We start from the raw sequence: 11199 nt of genomic DNA, 5'->3' as shown, positions 1-11199 counted from the left end.
ATGGACTGGAACTCTAATCTCTCGGCATTAAAGTCACCTTTCTAAAATGCCAGTCAGTTCTTTAACTTCCAATTAAATACTCTTAAAGTGGTTCCATTAGCTGTTTTGCGTGTCTCCACGACTGGGCTAAAGGAGTGTGCAGATATCCCAGAAAACAACCCTGGGTGTGCGTGTAAGGGTCTTTCTAGAAGAGAGTAGCATCTGACAAAGTAAAGCAGATGGCCTATGCAGTGTGGCCAGTACCTGTCAACTGGAAGGAGGGCAAATTGATTCTTTTGGAGTAGGATTTCCACGTTCTGCCTTTAGACAATAGAGTTGGTTCCCAGGTCTGCAGAATCCAAGCCTTTGCCCAGCCGATCTCCTACCCACACCCATACCCACACCACATACCCACACCTCACCCACACCACACACCCACACCCCACCCACACCACACACCCACACCCCACCCACACCACATACCCACACCCCACCCACACCACACACCCACACCCCACCCACACCACACACCCACATCCCACTCACACCACACACCCACACCCCACTCACATCCACACCCCAACCAGACCCACACCCACACCCCACCACACCCACACCTCACCACACCCCACCACACCCCACCCACACCCATATCCACACCCACACCCTCACCCACACTCAGCCTCTTCTTCAGGTCTTTAGACCCTGAGTGGGACCGGATTTCCTGGATCTCCAACCTGCAGACAGCCCAGGATGGATCAATTTGGTGTCCATAATCCCAAGCCAATTCTCATGACGAATCTCATATCTGTATAAAGCACATTGATATTTTTCTTTCTGTAACCCCTGACCAGCACACACCTCAGGACTGAGGCATTCCGAGTGCAGACTTTTCAAGATCGGACCCTGTCAAAACCCATTGTCCCCTGATATGAACTACACATAATGAAGAGCCCATTGTGAAACCATCACCGTCCGAACCTGGCAGTGGCCTCTGCTAAGAACACCCTTCCACATACTATTTTCCTTGCCAGACTGGGCCCCACTGGCCCATCAGCCTTTGTGTAGACATAAGGCCTTCTGCAGAACAACACAAAATTCACTGCCTCTCAAACCACAGGATCAGACAGCCCCTGATGGTTCTCCCAAAGTACCTATACTGTCTTCCACAGGGTTTGTCACACCCCACGGTCACTTTCTGAGTTCAAAATGAAGGATCAATGAAATAGACTCCCCGAGAGGCAGACACATGGAGAAGGGTGTGACTAGGTAATAATAATGTTGGTACCTTCCAAGATGGCGGCTTCTTCCCCTCCCTCCTAACCTGAGACAAAAGCCTGGCCTCAGGCTCTCGCCGATGGGCTAGTTCAGCAAGTTCAAGGCCTGATCAGAAAACGTTTAGACAACAGTTGGGGCCTAATCACCCATCCTTACTTCAAAAGGAACAACCCTAAATCAGGAGATGAATGAAGATTCTTCCGAAAACTTTTAAACCTTCCAGCCCTAACCTCCCCTACTTTGCAGAGGGTCTTTCTCTCTGTGTACCTGCTGTAAAAGACTTCCTTCAACTACAGATTCTGTCTGCTCCTGCTCGCCGTGTTCAAGATTTCTCTGCTGCCACCTGTCTCTTTCAGCATTTTTCCTGCCTTTTAATTCTTTAACAGGCAGAGAAAATGAACCCTACTCAAGTCCCAAGATGGGAACAAAAACACCCCCAGCAGTCCCATCCCACTGGACCATAAGATCATTTTGGAGAAAGGAGCCATATGTAGCTATTTTTCCTAGATAATGTTTCTTAAAGGTTTAGAGAATTGGGTTCAGGTAAAAGGATTTACCCTGCACACCGCAGCAATGATGACTGCAGAAAGGTAAGCTGGGTATAGGCTTACAAAATGAGTAGTCAACATGGCCTGCTTTAGCAGTGACATCCTGTGAAACAGAAAATGCAGAGTCTTTTATGGCGGGGTGGCCCCCACTGAAATAGTGAAACAGGTTGCATTAAAGCTTTCTGGCTTCTTTCTTCTCACAATGGAACACTGACATAGGAGATGGGGCCAATTACACTGAACACCATGTTTGTGGGTACCAGGGATGGCTTCTCCAGAGACCAGTGGTTTTTACTGGCATATATATATATATATATATGTATATATATATGTGTGTGTATATATATGTGTGTGTGTATATATATATATATATATATATATATATATTCTTACTACCGGCAGCTCCTCTCAGTCCCTCCACTTCCAACTCTGAGCAGCCACCATTCTACCTCTACTATGAATCTGACTTTTTTTTTTTAAATTCACAGAGCAATGAAATCGTGTGGTATTTGTCATTGGTCATTTATGTGCCATTCTGGCAATATTTAAGTGATATGTTCTCCAGGTTCAACCATGTAGTTGTAAATGACAGAATTTCTTAGGGCCAAATAGCAATCCACTGGATTCTTTCTTCCTTCTGTCCATCCTATCTATCTATCTATCTATCTATCTATCTATCTATCTATCTATCTATCATTGAGACTGCTCACTGTGTACTTCTGGCTGGCCTAGAACTCTTGTAGAGCAGGCTGGTCTTGAACTCACAGACAGCCCCCAAACCCAGCTTCACTCATCCATTCATGGACACTACATTGATTTCTTACTGTAACTACTGAGAATTGTGCTATAGTGAACATGGGCATGAGGATATCTCTTCAACACAGTGATTTCATTTCCCTTAGCTACATACCCAAGGGTGAGATCACCAGATGTACTTTAATTTATTTCAGAAACTTCTAATACTGTTTTTTTTTTTTTAATTATTCTCACCATGGCTGTATTCACTTACATACCTACTGTCTTAGTCGGGGTTTCCTTTGCTGTGAAGAGATACCATGACTAAGGCAACTAATCTTATAAGGACAACATTTAAGTGGGGCTGGCTTACAGGTTCAGAGGTTCAGTCCATTATCATCAAGGCAGGAACGTGCAGCATCCAGGCAGGCATGGTGCAGGAGGAGATTTGAGTTCTACATCTTCATCTGAAAAGCAGCTAGGAGAAAACTGGCTTCCAGACAGTTAGGAGTAAGGTATTAAAGCCCACACCCTATGCTGGAGACATGGCTCAGTGGTTAAGAGCACTGACTGCTCTTCCAGAGTTCCTGAGTTCAAATCCCAGCAACCACATGGTGGCTCACAACCATCTGTAATCAGATCTGATGCCCTCTTCTGATGTGTCTGAAGACAGCTATGGTGTACTCCTATAATAAATAAATCTTAAAAGAAAAAAAGCCCGGGGGTTGGGGATTTAGCTCAGTGGTAGAGCGCTTGCCTAGGAAGCACAAGGCCCTGGGTTCGATCCCCAGCTCCAAAAAAAAGAACCAAAAAAAAAAAAAAAAAAAAAAAAAAAAAGAAAAAAAGCCCATACCCACAGTGACACACCTACTCCAACAAGACCACACCCATCCAACAAGGCCACACCTCCAAATAGTGACACTCCCTGGGCCAAGCATATATAAACCATCACAGTGACTTAAACTTGTATTTTCCTAGTAACTAATAATTTGAAGCATTTTTCATGCTATGTCTATCAGCTATGTTTGATGACTAATATCAATGCAAAACCCACAGCTCTTATCTTGAGGGGATTAAGAGAACGGAGCCATTTTGAATGGCATGGCCTGATTTACCTGATTTACACGGATTTACCTTATCTCTAAATTTCATGTTCCAATGGAAAATGGATTCTTGAACCTTCATAGTTTTACAGAACCAAGAAAGTTGGGATCAAGGAAAGTTTAAAATACATTGGTGAAAACCCCAAAAGAGATAATAATAAAATGAAATCCATTGGTTGGTACATCAGAGACTGAGCAGGGGGCGGGGGGGGGGGAGCTTGTTTTTATAGGCCTGCGAGTTTATCTGATGAGATTCTTAGCTTTGGAGTTGGTAGAAGCTAGGAGTCTTCTAAGTTAATAGATTTCAAAGTGGGCAAGGAATATAGTCTGGGGCTAAAATTAGCCCAAGTTAAGGTAATTAGCCTCTGGACTTGCAATATTCCAGTCTTCCCACAGAACTAAACTTCTCATCAGTCAACCAGTCTCTTCAATCACAGCTTCTTTTCAGGAGTTCCCATTAATTTCAATTATCAACTTGATTTTCTAAGAAACACCTAGGGGGGTTAGCTGTGGTGGTACATCTTTAATTCCTTGAGAAGCAAAGCAAGGGGGATCTTTACCAGACTTTCAGGCTTGCCTAGTATACATATCAGTTCCAGGCCACCCAGAAAAAAAAAATAGGGAGATGTTTCAAAAACAAACAAACAACAACAACAAAACCTCACAAAACAAACAAACAATAAAGCCTCTGGGATATACATCTTTGGATACGTTTGTAACGATATTGTCAGAGAGCCTTAGATATGGAGGGAAGGTACAGCCTGAACGTGGACAGCAATGTCTCGTGGCTGGGGTCCTGGACTTAATAAAAGGGAGAAAGCCAAAAGATGGGTCTTCTGAGAAGCGATGTGTCGCAGCCAGGGGTTCCCACCTCAGACCAAGCCTTCTCTATCATGATGGGAACCACGATAGGTGGAGCTTGAGCATAGGATCTCAAAGCTTCTCTCTACACAGTGACGCACTTCCGCCAACGAGGCCTCTCAAACTGTAAGCCAGAATAAATCCTTCCTCACACAACTTTCTTTTTGTAAGCTATTTTGTCACAGCAGTGAAAACACGGTAATACAGAGGGTTGATGCCCTTGATGAACTCAGACCGTGTAGTTCTTAAGCCTTTCGTTTGAGGACCCAATGTGGACAAGGTTAGAACTGTGGGTGTGGTAGTTTGAAAAGGTTTGGCCCCCATAGACTCCTTCGTTTGAATGCTCCGCCCATAGGGTGTGGCACTATTGGAGGGGCGGCTCGTTGGAGTGGGTGTGTCACTGTGTAGGCAGGCTGTGAGGGTTCAAGGTCTGCCCTGTGTGGAAGAGATGGTCTTCTCCTGGTTGCCTTCAGATCAAGACGTAGAACTTAGCTCCTTCTGCAGCACTATGGCTGCGTGCACTCTGCCATGCTTCCCGCCATCGTGATCACAGACTAAATCTCTGCGTATGTAAGCCAGCCCCGATTTAACGCTGTCCTTTATAAAACTTGCCTCGGTCATGGTGTCTCTTCTCCCTAACGGGCTGTTCTTAGGGATGATCGGGAAAGTAGAATAGAAAGGCAGACGGTAAAGGTTGCTCAGGAAATCCCAGAGGGAGGGGTATGGTGGACTCTGGGGAATGAAGTTGAAGGCCTTTGTTCTATAGTCTCACAAAGAACCTAAGAGCATTTGTTTGATCCCAAAAACTCAAACGAGGTTTAATTGAAACCTAATGGACTAAGTGTTTGATAGAGGAGTATTTTTTTTTTTTTTTTGAGCTGAGGACTGAACCCAGGGCCTTGCAATTGCTAGGCAAGCGCCCTACCACTGAGCTAAATCCCCAACCCCTAAAGGAGTATTTTTAATGTATGAGTAATCTGCTGTATGTACACCTGCAGGCCCACAAGAAGGCATCGGGTCCCTTGTGAGCCAAACTGAACTCAGGACCTCTGGAAGAGCAGGCAGTGCTCTTAACCACTGAGCCGTCTCTCCAGCCCCACGACTTGTTTTTTTTTGTTTGTTTTTTGTTGTTGTTGTTTTGTTTTGTTTTTTGTTTTTATTTTATGATTGCTCACAAGTAAGAGAGTGCTTTGAGTTCCAAAAGAAACCTTGAATTGTGAGAGCTGTTGAAAAATAGGAATTTTCAAAGATGGGATGAGCACATTTGCCTATGTGGACCAGGATGAGAACATTCTGGTTTAAGGAGATGTGTTGGATGTAAGCTGACAGGAAGGGTGGATTCATAATCCTCCATTTTGATTGTCCAGTTGATTGGATTAAGAATTAATCCAATAATGTCCTTAATGAATCCTATCTTGGAGGGTGTCAGTGAGAGCATTTCAAGAGTTTAACTGAGGAGGGAGGATGGTCCCTGGATGTAGATGGGCTGAGGACATGAAAAGGCCAACAAACACAGGCATTGCACATTCCCTGGGTCCTGACTTGTCCAGATGTAAACAAGCTCCCGTCTCCATAGCAGCCGCTCCTCCCACCTCACCTTCCCTGCCTTTGTGGACTCTGCTCATAAACCATGAGCCCATGCAAAGCTCTCCTCATTTGAATTGCATCATATATATATATATATATATATATGTATATATATATATGTGTGTGTGTGTGTGTGTGAAATATATATATATAATTTTTTCTGATTTATGTGTAGGTGTGTATGTCTCCCTGTGTGTATACTACATGTGTACCAGTGCTCGCAGAGGCTGGAAGAGGTGGGTCGTCATATTTTCTGGAGCTGGCATTAGAGGCAATTGTGGTCCCCTGGGTCCTGGGAACCAAGTCTAAGTCTTCTAGAAAAAGCCCCAATTGCTCTTAACTTAGTCATCTCTCCAACCCCTTGTTTCTTGTCAGGCATTTGGTGAGAGCGACAAAGAGAGCAACTAATACACCACGCCAGCAGTTTTTCCTGTTGCTTCCTACTGCCTGCCCTTTTCTCGTTTCTAGCTATAATTACATATTTATTTGGTTCATAAATATAGCATTAAAAAATCATGGGCTTCTTTCCTTTTCCTGTCTTGCATAATGATGCTGTGTCCCCCCAAGGAGCTCAAGTCTAGATCCAAATGCTGGCCAGGATATGAAATAAGAAAATGAAAATTATTTTATTCTAACACTTGGATTTGATGCAATTTTAGGGATGAGGAGCAGGTTGCTCGGCTTCCCTTTAGCTTCCTGTCAGCCCCGTGATTTCAGGCCTTTTAAAGGCTACAAGAAGGTCTGGCCTATCTGGCAAATTTCAAAGTCGACTTTCTTATAGTTTGCCACTTCCCAGACAGAAGTTAAACTCCACATTCTCCCCGATTCCAGATAGCACAGCATTTCCTTATTAAACCTTTTAACAAGGTTTCAAACCAAGCCCCAGTTCGGCTGCAGGGAAGGATGGAATTGGAAGATTCTGGAAAAAGAGACATATTTTCCCCCTAGGTCATTTCCACATTGCTTAATGTACTAGAAGAAGTAATTCAGAAGTAATTTGAACCTGAAACAATGTCTGCAAAATAAGTCTGTGTTTTGAAGACTATACCACCCTTTCCTTGCTCTTCTAGTATTTGACTGTTCTGCATGTCAGTTAAAACCCCTTCCCTCTTCTCCACTGTGGTCAAATTCGCACTTCTGGTGTACAATCTGCAAATGTCTGCTCTGTCAGCTTCTCTTGCAGCCCAGCATGATGGGTTATCCAATGGCAAGGAAAGGGCTCTAACAAGCCTGATAGGTTTGCTGGTTGCTTTTCTTATTGCTGTGGCCTAAGAATCTTAAGGAAGAGTTTGAGGGTATAGACTATCAAGGAAGGATATGGGCATGGCAGTGGGGAGCTTAAGGTGGCTGGATACATTGTATCCACAGTGAGGAAACAGAGAGCGGTAACAGTTGCTTTGAAGTTCCCTCTCCTCTCCTCCCCTCCCCCCAGGTTTTATTCATTCTGGGATCCAAACCTAAGGGATGGTATCACACTCAGGGTGGGTTTTCCCTTCTCAGTTAAACTTCTCTGGAAATGTCCACCCAGGCACACCTTGAGGTGTATCTCCTAGGTAATTCCAAACCCAGTCAAGTTGACATTGAAGATTAATCATTTGTGGTGGTTTCAATAGGGATGGTCCCCAGGGACTCATCAGTGTGAATGCTTGGCCCACAAGGAATGGCACTGTTAGGAGATGTGGCCTTGTTGGAGTGGGTGTGGCTTTGTTTGAGGAAGTACATCACTGTGGAGGCAGGGCTTTGAAGTTTTATAAGCTTAAGTCTGGCCAGGGTGAACATCTTTCCCCCTGCTGCCTGTGGATCAAGATGTAGAACTCTCAGCTCCTCTTCTAGCACCGTGTCTGCCTGCACGATGTTGTGCTTCCTGCCTTGATGATGTGGACTGAACCTCTGAACTGTAAGCCAGCCCCAATTAAATGTTGTCCTCTATAACAGTTGCCACGGTCATGGTGTCTATTCACAGCAATGAAACATCAACTAAGGCATCACTGTAAGGGAGTTCTGGAGAAAGCTCCTTTCTGTATAAAGAAAGGCCTCCCTTCCTGCTTACTGGACATGTGTCTGCTTGTGATAGCCCTGGGAATATTGTCTTTGTCCCCAAGTAAGGTGCCTTTCCCTGGCAAGCCTGTCCCTGGGTCCATCCTTAGAAATCTGTCACTTGTGGGGGGCTTTACTGTGCGATGTTCTGAAACATATATTCAGACTTTGTCCCCTTTCCCGGCTCATATGTCCTACGGTCCTTATAACCAAGGTTGTTGAAAGTGTCTTCTATTTCTTAGTTAAATGCCTGACCCTTGGAAGCCTCTAGGCAATTCTGCGTGGGGCTGGTTGACGAGAAACGCCCTGTGGAATGCTTGAACTCTCGTTCTGTGCCAGCATTACACAAGGCATGCGACTGGCTTCTTTGCCTTCTAGTTCTTCATACTGACCCAAGTTTCCAAGTTCCTCTTCCAGCACCGCTTTTACGAGATTGACAAGCTAATGAGCGCCCCCATTCAATTCCATTCACTTCTATTCCGCCCTCTACAGTTGGTTTACCTTTCCATGCACCTCCCTGCCATCCAGGCATCATCTATTTTTTATTCTAGATTGTCCACCTCTTTCCTTCCCCCCAATTTAAATCCTGCTCATCTCTCCATGGCCCAGCTCAAATGCTCTCTTCCTCTCCTCCCACTGGGCATTGATATGACTTGATGGCGATCTTTTTTTTTTAAATGTGATTTATTGTCTACTTTTACTACCTGTCATTTCATGTGCTTAGTTTCTTTCTCTCTCCAAAATTACCTTGAATAGAATTTGAAGACAAAGCCTGTGTCATAATTATTAGTGTACTGTGCAGCGCTGATGACAGTGCTCTGTAGAGCCGACACTCAAAATTTTTACAGAGTGACTAATAGACATTTCCCAATTTGGCAGTGTGTGGCAGGAAATGGAGATGAATGTGAAGCTGCAATTTAAATGACGAGAGGGGATCTTGTCAGCAGGAGGTGGGGCAGACATTTAACGATGCAAATACTCTGGTCAAGAAGGCACTGTAGGAGGAGGAAGGATACGGTGCTTTTGTGTAAAGTCATTCTCAATGGAACAGAGAGAGAGGGGAAAGAACCATCAGCTGGATGGCCGCTGTTGGGACGAGCCCCAAGGCACTGGACAGTCTGTGATCTTCAAGAGTTTCTGTTTCTTGAAGAGCCCCTATAGCCAGTGACTTCTGCAGCAATGTCTCGAGAGACTCGAGAGTAGGAAGACACAGGTGAGATTTGGACGTAGCATCTCTTGTACATAAGACAATTCTCACTCTTGTTAACTGTCTCCCAAGGCTCAGAGCTCACAGAAAAGGCTTCCTCGGGGATGCGAAGGGGTCATAAGAGAGCACCCTTGGCCAGGAGACCAGCACACTGAAATTGTGCTAGACACGGCCAAGCTTCTTGCCACCCTCTCTGTGAAGCTGTCCTTCCCCCCCTATCTCTGAGATTCTCCAGCTTTCATGATTCTCTTTTCAATAGATTGCCCTTCCTCTGTCTCCCTTTTTGAGGCTACTTCCTCCTCTCCCTGACTTTGGAACACCAGAGGGCCTCACACCTTCATCCCCAGAACTCCTCTCATCTAACTTGTCTTTTGCTGCTGTGATGCAGTCTAATGTAGTCCAGACAGTCTAGCTGGATAAGGCCTAGACCCTGATCTTTCAGCTCACACCTCTGGGGTGGCTGGGATTCTATTACAGACCTGTGTGTCTCTACCCATCCAATTGAGGTGGTACTGGGGACTGAACCCTTGGCCTCCCGAATGGCAGACCAGAGCTCTACACACTGAGCTATATCAGCAGCAGGCCTCTGCTCATTCATCTTTGCACTCAGGTCCTGGTGGGACTTTGTATCCAGATCCAGATCTTGCCATACCTTTTATGTGTCGATAATATCGAATTTTACATCTTCAGTCCGAATTTCTCCCTTGCCGCTTGAGATATACGCTGTCTCTGTTACATGTCCACATGCATGTCTAAATGCATGACTATAATCACTCCAAACTCGACGTTCAAATCTGAGCTTTGAACTCTTCCCCCACACTGCCACCTCCCCCTCCTTCACCGGCATTCTGGGCCTTTTCTGTAAAGTTCTCTTTCACTCATCGGTTGTCAGACCAAGCTCCTTGGTTCATCCTTGGCTGCACTTCTCCCACCTGAGAGCCATCGATAGAGTCAGTCTGCTCTGCGCTGACACACAAAGTTGTGTGTAATTTAACAACAACAACAATAAACAACAACAACAACAACAACAAAAAAAAAACCCCACACTACCACCTTTTCTACCTTTTCCAGAACTGAGACCCTGGAGCTGCTGCCGGAACTCCGGGCCCTCCCGGCTTCCTTTCATTCCTCCCGGCTTAGCTCCAGCAAGCCACCATCACCAGCGCCGCTTCTCTCTCCCCCCACCTTTGCTCTACACATGAAAAACACTCAGACAGCTTTATTACTTTAGAATTTGCCTACTAGCACAATTGCTGGGCACAGAACCTCCTGACCTATGCTTATCAGCTAGCTTGTATCAGGTAGCCCCCACCAACCTCCTTGGCCATCCACTGGTGTCAGAGGCCTCTAGTTCTAGCTTCCCTGAGTTCTTACATGATTGCCACATGCTTCTTATTTCAAGCCTACCCAACTCTCCCCAACCACCCGTACTCCCATACCCCCGACCCTTACCCCCAACCCCAACCCCCACCCTGGTCTTTCCCTGTGTCTCCTTTTTCACCCTGGGACCCGGAAGTCCCACTTGTACCTTCGGAACAGCAATTGGCTCCGGCCTCCTTTATTGACCAAATCAAGACCAATTAGGGAACAAGACCTTACTTAGTATCAGCACCTCCCCCTACACATTGTCCCTCTAAAACCACCATCATCACTCTAGATGAGTCCTCAATAATTTCTCAGCTGCACTAGAAAAGTTTCCTTTAAGAAGAGTAAAAAAAAAAAAAATTAATTAATTTTAAAAAGGAGGAAATAAAGGGAGAGCATTGCCGAATCCCTTCCCATTTTCTATTTCTTATTGATCAAAATTTACTCACGTGGAAGTAACCCTCACCATCCAGGGTGTAACACCCAGACTCTCTGTGGT

Source organism: Rattus rattus, chromosome 1, assembly GCF_011064425.1.
Source record: "Rattus rattus isolate New Zealand chromosome 1, Rrattus_CSIRO_v1, whole genome shotgun sequence".
Lineage (NCBI taxonomy): Eukaryota > Metazoa > Chordata > Mammalia > Rodentia > Muridae > Rattus > Rattus rattus.
Note: the sequence above shows the minus strand (reverse complement) of the source record.